The following is a 10,985-nucleotide window of genomic DNA, read 5'->3' on the forward strand; positions in this document are numbered from 1 at the left end:
TGTCCTTGAAAATGAAAGGAGAGGTGGCATGATGGAGAATTACGTGGGTGTGGGGGTTTCGATGGAGCGGATGATGGATGATGAAGACGATGGAAGGAAAAGAAAGATGATGGGGTGGATGTTGGATGATGATGGTGGTGGTGGGAAGACATGAGGAAGAAATCAAAATGGGGATGGGTTTGCTCGGATGAAAAGAAGAACAGAAGAAATGAAAGGAGATAGAAGCGAGGGCGTTGAAATAGAAGCAGAGGCGTTGAAGGAGAGCAAAGCATGAAGACGGAAGAAATCTGCAAATGAAGCTAAAAGAGACCGATATCTCAATCCTTAGCCATTGCCTTAATTGCTTGTACCCATTTTCTTTCTAACAAGATAATACCACCATTAAATCCAAATTGAAGCCAAAATTGTGTTTCCTTCCAAGATTCCGATTTTCCTTAATTTAGCTTCATTCTTCTCACATCTAAATAGATCCAATTTCATGAAGAAAAGCTCATATAATTTTCTATAAGTCCCCGACACCCAGCTTGGATTAAGAGTCCAAATTTCCTTTAATTTGACCCATCCAATTTTCGCTAATTTTCCGTGGCGTCCAAATTTTCTAAAAACCTCAAATTCTCTGAAATTTTGGAGAATGAGTCGGCGTTCTAAATAAACTTGTGACACCACAGAGTTTTCAATTTCTGAAATCGGGTTCAAATTCAGTTAATTTCAATTCGGCACGCTTTTAGCGTGACTTCAATCTAAGTCACTTTTAGAATTTTGGTGCATTTGACCCAGTAGGTATCTTGAGTCACAAAGTACATCTTCGACATGTTGACGACCTCAATTGTGTGAAAATCTCAAGTTTCATTATAGAACACGGAATTACAAACGTGAAAATCAGATTTAGTGTAGATTGATGAAATTTTGCAATCAGGTGGAATCATCCACACTTTGATCGTATCATCAATCGATGATCTATCTCCGATCTCTTATCGATTCGACAATGCCATAATGACCTTTGCGGATGTGACACGGTCAGCCGGTCGATTTCTAGTCGAATTATCAAGTCCATTGCGTTTAGATTTCTTAATTGCTTCCCCAGATAGACTAATTATCTCATGAGTGGCGGGCTCGGAGAATAGTACTATAGGCACATCGACGAAAAGCCCAATTATTTAAACAAATCTGAAAATTCAGGCTGTCACACCATCCCTCTCCCAAGCCAATATATTGTCCTATCTGGGTACATATACCCTCCATCAGAGTCGTGCAGCCTCCCTCAAGGTTTTATTTCCTATGGGTCACCCAACTTTGGCTGGACGCACCTCCATCCCAACAAACAGTCTTTTCCCTCGAACGTGTATGTACAATTAGATGGACCTAATATTTATAAGCTAGTCCAGAACTCCCTCCCTAGGTGATGTGGGATAGGAGATGCACCACCTCCCTGCGCACCGTCGGAGGCAAGCCTTGCCCATGTACTGCCGAGGCAATCTTAGTGCCTTCGGTATTGCCCAAGGTTTGGGTTGTTATATTCTCACTACCAGGAGAACAGGCGCCTCGCGGGCCCCACACGTGGTTGGGGTTGGCTCTCATACCACTTGTAACATCTCGAAGTCTCTACTATATACCTACGAACTCATTGCCATCCCTCTCCCAAGCCAATATATTGTCCTCTATGGGTACATACGCCTCATGAGTCTCAAGTCTCCATTGTACACCCGCGAACTCATCGTCGTCACATTCTCTCACCCCTTAGGAGCACCAGCACCCTCGGCTGTGTGTGTCACACGTGGTTGTGAGTCGGTTCGATACCACTTGTAACATCTCGGGTCTTCCACTATATGCTTGCGAACTCATCGCCATCCCTCTCCCAAGCCAATATATTGTCCTCTATGGTTGCGTTTGGTCATCCGGATTTTTAAATTGGATAGGACTAGATAGGATAGGATAAAGAATCCATGGATTTCTTCATATCCCAAATCAAGCTGTTTGGTGAACTACGGATTTAAAGTCGAATATCCTCATATCTATCCAATCTACTATTTGGTGAACTGCGAATTTAAAGTTAGATATCCTTGTATCTTATCCAATCTTTATTGTTTGGTGAGCTACAGATTTAAATTCGGATATTTTAAAAACAATAACATTAGGCAAGTACAAATTTGCAGGTTTAATATTCACAAAATCATCCAAAACAATATATCATTTTCAAATTAACAGATTTATCGAATTTCATGATTACGCATCGTAATAATCTTTTCCGTTCATTTGAAATAATCTTTTGGATACCCCTTCAACATTAAACGTTTTAGAATAACCTCAATTTCAATATATTCACTTTGAAACATGAATTCTTTTTCTCTCTTACAAGTTTTTCATTTGTTTCCATTTTCTTACAGGTCCAATACCAAATCAAAAAAATGCCCAATTAGAACAAAGCATAAAGTCCAAAGTTCATTCGCTTTTTTTTCCAGCTGTCACGAGGATGCAATGACAATTAATCACGTTAACGAACAATTTCTGAAAATTTAATGATGGAGACAGCATAGTGCTTCAAATTTAAAATGATAAAGTCATAGTTCAAACATTATATAGGAAATATATGTCTCAATAATGATAAACCAGCACGATATTACATATGTCTAATAGAAATGGAAAAAAAAATATTATAATGCAAGTCTTGCAACAATGGAAAACAAATGATTTTTTTTAAATAATATAAAATCATACAACTCCTCCATGTCCTCGACTTGCATTCCATTCATTAAACATTTGTACGCAAATTTTGCCTCCATGTTGCCTAATGATTCGGCAAACCGACATCAATTGTTTTTACATCTTCAATAGTGGTAGCAACTTCATCTAACTGTGCCTCGATTGGATCAATAGTCATTTCTCTTCTTATCAAGTTGTGCAAAAGGCAACAAGCTATGATTATTCGACCTTGCGTTCTAATTGGATAAAAAGATTGACTCTAAGAATAGCCCCGTATAAGTAGACCGGCATCTTTCTATGACATTTCTAGCTTGAGAGAACAGCTTGAAGTACTCCTTGAGTGAATTTGGTGTACGACCTTCTGTCCACTCGAGATAGATGATCGAGTACCTCTATAAGGAGCAAGAAAGCCCTCCCATTTGTGTATCCAACATCTACAAGATAATAATTACCTAATAACAAATGATGATATTATTAATTGTCTTAGAACCTTTAAAACCTACAATACATAGAATGCAATATATTGATAGGAAACATCTTACCAACAGGGATCTTTAAACCATTGGGTTTAACTATAGCATCTCAAGCACTCTAGAATCCGCTGCTGAGCCTTCCCATCCAGGTAAAGCATAAACGATCTCATGTCACGTGAGCTCTAATACATTGGACGCAATCTCACCATTTCTATTTCGGTACCTCAGTTTATCAACCTCTGGAACACGTACCGTTATAAATGTGCCATCTATTGCTCTGAAGCAACCCTAGCATAAAATTAATAAAATAACATTCTCTTTAAAGTATTAAATTAGTCCATGCAATAGCATAACAAACATACCTTAAACCACTTCCATCTCTCGTTGGCACATTCTCTGGAGGCCGGTTCGGGTGAGACAAGAAGCACACTATGCATTCTTATCACCGCATTTAAAACTAAGATAAAATACCTACTTATTGTCTCCCCAGACCTCATAAATCTGAACTTGATGACTCAATTTTTCACGTGATGGGCAAGTATATGTAGAAACATGGCCATTTGTTCTTGTGTCCATCTTCTTTTAACCCACCAATTGTAGTGCCAACTCGCATAGTAGAGTAAATGTACGTCTATCCATCCTAAGTTGTTCCACACAATTCAAGTCATTGCTCTTAATGAGGCAATCAAGGTGATCTAAACAAGCTTGGATTCTAATAAATGTCCAATCCTTCAATATATGCTTGCGATAGTGCCTTTCAGCAGTGGACACTACTAGCATATACATCATACACAAAAGCAACATTTGGAGGCTCATCTCCTCTAATATAAGAATGGTGGAAATTTCCTCTCTATCATTATGATCCATTTCTAATGAGAAAAAAATAACATTAGACAGTACAAATTAATAGATTAGATAATAGAAAAAATATATAAAATAATCTTTTTCAAATCAGCAAATTTCAAGGAGGTTCTCCTTCCTCCTTGCAGTAAGGAGAAATCCTTGATCTGGGATTTGCTTAGGCTGTTTTTCAAAGCCAAACTTTCAAGCATACCTAGCGAACATTTGGGTATATAATTCGGCATTCTCACCACTCCCAAATCACTCCCACAGCAATTGTTTCATGGTATACTAGATAGAGACTTGAGCATTGAAATATGCTAGACTAGGTTTTTGATCTATCAAGAAATATTCTAAGCTTCTTCTGTTTTGGGTATTTGCCCCTTTCTAACTAGATTTCCAATCGGGATTATATCGAATCAACTAAGTAAAATGAGATGCTCCTATTTGCCTATGAAATTGGCTCAGATCCAAATATCTCTTTGTTAATAAACAAATAATAATCATATTGCCTACATACAATATGGTCCCAATGGATCACGACCCATTAAAAATAGGAGCTGACTACATATACATAGGTAACAATTTGTGCTGAAAACCAAACTCACACCACACAGCATCAATCAAACTAGCATTGGTCTCCACATCACACAACAGAGGATGCCTAGCCTTAACTTTACTTCGACACAATTTGCTTTAATTAGATTAACGAACAAAGAGAAGCTGAGAAAGATTCAGATTGCACTGATTTAGCACAATCCCATGACAGCAAAAGATGAAGCCTTTCAGCCAAAACCCTAGCCACTCTCCATATCCCTTAAAGAATCACATTACTTCCATACCAAAAGACTCAATAATTCTACCACTTATTGGGACTCACTTGGGCATGGAGGAAAAACAAGAATAGAATCACAACCAAAGACAAGTTGAAAAACGATTAAACTAAGACAAGTGGAGAAAAGATTCGGATTGCACCGATTTAGCACAATCCCTTAACGACAAGATGAAACATTTCAACTAAAATTGGACCTAGAAACCAAACCTCAGCCACTCTCCACATCCCTTAAAGTATCATGCTTCTTCTATACCAAAAGACTCAATAATTCTTCCTCGTTAGGACTCACTTGGACATTCAGAAGAGAGAGAGAGAGAGAGAGAGAGAGAGAGATTATTTACCTTTGAAAATTTGTCAGCTTTCGTAAAATTTTGATGAGAATGGAGAGCTATTGATGAGAAGGCTTCAACATCGATACTTTGGAAACAGAAAGTCGTCTATGGGTGAACGACAAAGAAAGAAAAAACGTAAGTTTATGTTTCAGATAAAATAAATCCTATCCAACCTTATCCCACCCCCTCCCCGCGGATTTTTATCCAATTTATATCCTTCTATATTCGACCTTATCCTATCCTAGACAACTACCAAACATGGGATATGATAAAATATATCATATCCTAGTTTTATCAGAGTCGACCAAACACAGCCTATGGGTACATATGCCTCATCATAGTCTCGGGTCTCCCTTTGTACACCTACGAACTCATCACCATCCCTCTCCCAAGCCAATATATTGTCCTCTATGGGTACATACGCCTCATTAGAGTCGCGCCATCCCTCATACGCCTCATCGAGTCGTGGCCTCCCTCAAGGTTTTGTTTCCTATGGGTCACCCACAGGTGGACGCACCTCCATCCCGACAGTCTTTTCCTCGAGACGCGTCATCGAGTGCGTAGCCTCCCTCAAGGTTTTGTTTCCTATGGGTCACCTGCACATTGAGGACGCACCTCAATCCCAGCAACAGTCTTTTCCCTCGAGAATGCGTATGTAGTTAGAGACCCAAGCCTTATAAGCTAGCCCGAACTCCCTCCCTAGGCGATGTGGGACAGGAGATGCACCACCTCCCTATGCACGTCCGGGGACCGAGGTGCGGACGCACCGCCATCCCTCCTCCCCGCGCACCATCGCCAGGGCCTAGCCTTGCCCGCGTACTGTCGAGACGATATTAGTCCGTCCCTTCGTACTACCCCGGGTTTGGTAGTCACATTTCTTATAATATCTCGGGTCTCCACTGTACACATATTCTTGCTTTGGACACTAAGTCCTCACAGTTTGTTCCTCTTGGGGCAGCTCATACTACCCCAAGAAAATGCGTATGTACAGTTAGAGACCCAAGTCTTATAAGCTAGGCCAAGACTCCCTCTTTAGGCCCTAGGCGTGTGGGACAAGAGAGGGACTTCTTTGCGCACGTCCGAGGACCGCCACTCGGGCTGTCACACAAACAATCATTAATAAATGCCTTTAAAGATGCCGTTGAAGCCCTTTCTTGCCCCAATTTGAGGATTCAAGACTAAATTCGATTGCAATTCAAATCCTAGCCCCTGTTTTCACTTGCAAATCAAAATCAATGCTTCATCCCGAACGCCACGCCGTCTACCCTTCTCCTTCACCACCACCATCATCATTTGAACTCCCTCTCTGTCTCTCCTAAGTCCTCGTGCCCACAATTCTTCCTCCCTTCATTTGGAACGCCACGTCGCATTATTTATTCTGAAACAATGGCACGTGATAGTTTCGGTAACACAAGTGACCAATGTCACTTGAATGATTGATTTTTAGAAGTCATGGCACTTAAATGATCGCCTGGAAAGTTACGACGACAAAACGAGCATCATACTATGACACTGTTAGTGTCCTTCTCTTAAATTGAGAACCCAAAGCTAGTTGCTTTTTAGTAGTGGGATTAATGGCTTAGCTTTTGACGATCTTTTGAAGGACAGGAGTATCAATCGGAAAGGTTTGGCCAAATTATTAATGGCTTAGAAATATTTATCCGAACTGGATACTTTTACCTTTCGGGCAGTAGAAGTAAAATTTTCGTTCCATGAAAACGAACAGCCGAAACTGCTGTCAGCAGAACGCAAAGAAGAACAAATAAGCACAAGTAAGAAAACCTACTATCAGACAAGCCCGCTCACAAGAACCAAACAACTCGAGATTCAAGCTATGCATTGCAAGATTCCCTGAAGATGGCATAATAGGTCTATAATTGAACCGACAGCTAGTCTTGTTCTGGACTTCCAACCAGCTAACCTGCCATTGACATCATTATCGAAGCCTTTACGAAAAATTGATGCTGTAGAACTCTACATGGGTGTGATGCTGCCAGAGGAAGAATGTCACAGTTGGATTCTGCAACATTGTCCCCAAGAATACTTCGATATCCTCGATTGAAATTACAATTTACTGCAGTAGTGACAAGGGTTGGGTTTAAACCAAATGGATGGGTTGTAAGTCCCTCTTGAAAGATTTTTGTTAATAATGATTGTCACAAGTTGAGGTAGAGTGTATTAGCAGGGCCTTCCTTTGAAAAATGACACTTTTATGGAATCCAACGGCTATCACAATCTGTGAAGGAAAGGGTCAATTCATACCAATAATGTTAAGGTGCACGTGTGTGAGTGAATTATATTAGAGAAATCCTACATCGGAATGTAGAGCAGTTAATATATCCTAGTTGGCCTATTACTTATTGGCTTAAGTGTTTAGTTAAGATAGATGTAATTGGATATATTGACGGGTTCAAATTTAGGTTTCCTCTTGGCGATCTCCCAAGTGAAGGTATCAGAATTTTGCTGCTTGCTCCCAAAAGGTAGCATGCATGTAGACTTTAATTGATCAGAGACACAAAATGCAAATAAGCCGCTCTAGTGTCTGTAAGGTGATGTCGTAAGCCTTGTGGAGAAAAGCATGGGTAACCGTGCGTACGATCCTAGCTCTAGCAGCTGCAGAATCTCCATTCCGATTCTTATCTCTTCTATGAGACATCATTTGGTGTATTGTTCGGTCGCTTGTATATTGAACAGAATTGCAGGGAAACGGAGGATACCTACATCTAGTTTGAAAGTGTCTGCTGAGTGTAGCCATCATGGTGAGTTATGCTAGGAAGTTTGGTTTTGATACAGTTGAATACTAATGTCCCGCACCTAAACGTTGCTGCTGTCATTTTGTATGATAGTGCTTGGAATACTATAAAACCTTGGCATTTAGCATGGCTCGGCCACATTCGATCTAGTTCAATACAAATGCATGTGAAGCATTGTTCTATAACAAGCTCTGCTACACAGTCCCTAGCTAATGGGTTGAACACCCTCTGATTGCAATGTCGTGCAAAGTTGCTGATCAATGGGACAGTCTCTTCTGACAAATTGGGAGTTAGTTATTCTCCAAGGAAAGAGTTCCCTTATGACCTCAACTTTGGAGCATCTTTCTTTTTGCCGGGTGAACCACAAAGCTTGTTTTCCAAGTGATGCTTCCAAGCCATCGTCCACTTAAGCGAATGGTATATCACTTAAGATTAGAGTATCATATGGACAGACTGAAGATCAGTGTTGAATACTTCAACATTTTTCTTCATTTTTGTTCATCATTCTATCGGCAAGTTGAATAAGTCTTCACACCTGTCTACCGGAAGGCTTTCCTCAGGACTTTACCTAAGTTGAGCTAATTTTGGGCCATCTAGCAAAGCCTAACGAACTGGCCCTGATTCAAGTTGGAAGAGAAAAGTGCTGGTATGATCAATACCACTTCCTCCTTGGGCTAGCAGATCCTGCGATTTGTCTTTTCTCTATAGAAAATATGTAAGAAAAAGGTTGTATGAGCTGAAATAATTCAATGAGGAGAATAATTGGCAGAGCTATGATGCCAAAATCAAGACATCTCTCTGCTAACAAGTCCGTCCATTTAAGAAATCTAGCCATCCCATAGAAGAGACTGTGCAACATAAACTGAAGCCAATTCAGGTAAATGATGACCGCGCTCACTTCCCCCTCCATTTCCTTATGGTTCATATACATCACTTGGCAATAGTTACTGGGATATCATCTTTGTTTACATTAGTTGCCTTCTAACTTTGGATCCAACATTTTGTACAGTGAAAAATGATTGAAACCCGAAATTCATAATTAGAACTCAGGTAGGAGGAGCACTCGCGTAGAACCGGATGCATGCACACCTTTCCGTTGAAAATCACCGCCGGTCTCAAAAGCAAAGAGGGCCACTAACTCCGAGCTTAGTTATTTCCCTTCGTATATTTGGTATTTATTTGCTCGTTAGCTCAGTTACTTGCAACGGGAGATGTGAAAATGTGTTAAGCTCTAAATCATCTCACTTCCCAAGGCTATCCCAGTTATGGTCTAGGTCATATCTAATCTGTTGAATTGAACTGATCAAGATATGGTGTATAAAGCAGGAAGCAAGTGTTCTTAACATTCACTTGCGAGCAAGTGTTTGTTCTGTCAAATACAATCCTGGATCCAGCATTCATGCTGCGGTGCGTATCTGCTTTTCTCAGTCTAAGATTTAACCAATGGATTTTCCACTTTAGGACAAAATTCTGGACAGATCAACGAGCTGGTTTTTGAGTCCAAGTTGAGCTTGTTAACCTGACTTGACACTTACCTTAAAACATGCTCTAGACAGAGCATCTTGATTTTATATGCAAGCGAAGTCCGACATTGGGAAGCTCCACTGGTTAGACATATTCGTCATCAGAAGATCGTCGGATATATTGGTGATGGCTCATCTCACATAGACATATCGTCAGTGCTTCTACAATGGTCATCGCCAATCCTGCTCGGCATCGATTTAATTCTTCTGACAGGAATGAGGTCGATGAGGATGCAAGTTTGTATTTTATTTGTGCCGGAGTTGGAAGAGCGATAGCCCAGCCGCGAGCAGTAAAGGAACGATCAAGGTACTGTTCTTGCATTCTGAATAGTAGGCTTAACGAAGAAAATAATAGATTGAATCATGAAGATTGCCTCATAACATGCCGAACTGTTAGGCATTAGATAATGCTGGAAAGTGATTTAATATTAAGTCTCAACTTCTATTTTTAAGAGAGAATCATTCCTAACTTCCCAAAAATTTAGTTAGGCTGCGTTTGTTTCGTTCTATTTCTTTTTTAAACAACTTTTTATTTTTGTTGCAGAACAAAAAAACATCAGCAATGTTTGTGTGCATTTTCTTCAAAAATTATTTTTGTTAAGCAGCATTAAACAGAAAACAAAAACAAAAAGTGTTATTGTTTAAACAAGTAAAAAAACATTTTCTTTTCTTCTCTTCTTATTCTTCTTTAATCTTTCTTTTTCTCTGGCCGGCGACGCCGTCGAGAGGCTGGCGACCTCGGGTGTCGTCGGCCCCGGTGAGCTCGGCCTCGCCTCGCTTCAGGCGAGCCAGATCTTCTGGATCCGGGCGAGCTCGAGCTCGCCCAAGGCGAGGTCGACTTCAGCGTGAGCTGGGCGGAGAGCTCGATCTCGCGGGGCCGAGCCTCGCCGTGGCTGGGCGAGGCCGTCGGCCCTCATCGGCCGTCGCCGGCCATGGTCAAGGCCGGTGACGAGCCAAAAGAAGAAAAAAGAAAAAGAAAAAAATGAAAATAAATAAGAAAAATAAGAAAGAAAATAGAAAAAATAAAATAAAATAATTTAAAAAATAAAGAAATAAAAAAATTATACAAATTTACCAAACGTGTTTCTGTTTATTTTTTATTTCCGAACAAGTTTACCAAACGCGTTTTTGTTCAAAAATTGTTTCCGGAATATAAACATTTTTATTTTATTTGTTTTTTTAAAGACGATTTTTAAACAGAAATGTTCTACAGCAGCCCTTAATCATCATCATAAGCAAGCGGTACGCTCAATTATGGGCCGGGTTGGGTGGCGTATTGGGGGATTTGCCCTCAAGATGCCCGAGCGTTACTAGCATTGTTGAATTTCCCTCATCAATAGCTCATGCTGTCGTGGAGTTGGAAGATGAGCTTGGAGCTTTCGCATCTGCAGGCGTAGTACTCTTTTGCCCTGGCAAGCAGCTTGGCCAGGATTGAGGTAGAGAGATTTCACGCTCTCCATGATGATGATTGTTCTTATGCCAACCCAAGGAAATTGAACTGAATCGATTGGAGATCGAATCAATCAACT

Source organism: Eucalyptus grandis, chromosome 3, assembly GCF_016545825.1.
Source record: "Eucalyptus grandis isolate ANBG69807.140 chromosome 3, ASM1654582v1, whole genome shotgun sequence".
Classification (NCBI taxonomy): domain Eukaryota; kingdom Viridiplantae; phylum Streptophyta; class Magnoliopsida; order Myrtales; family Myrtaceae; genus Eucalyptus; species Eucalyptus grandis.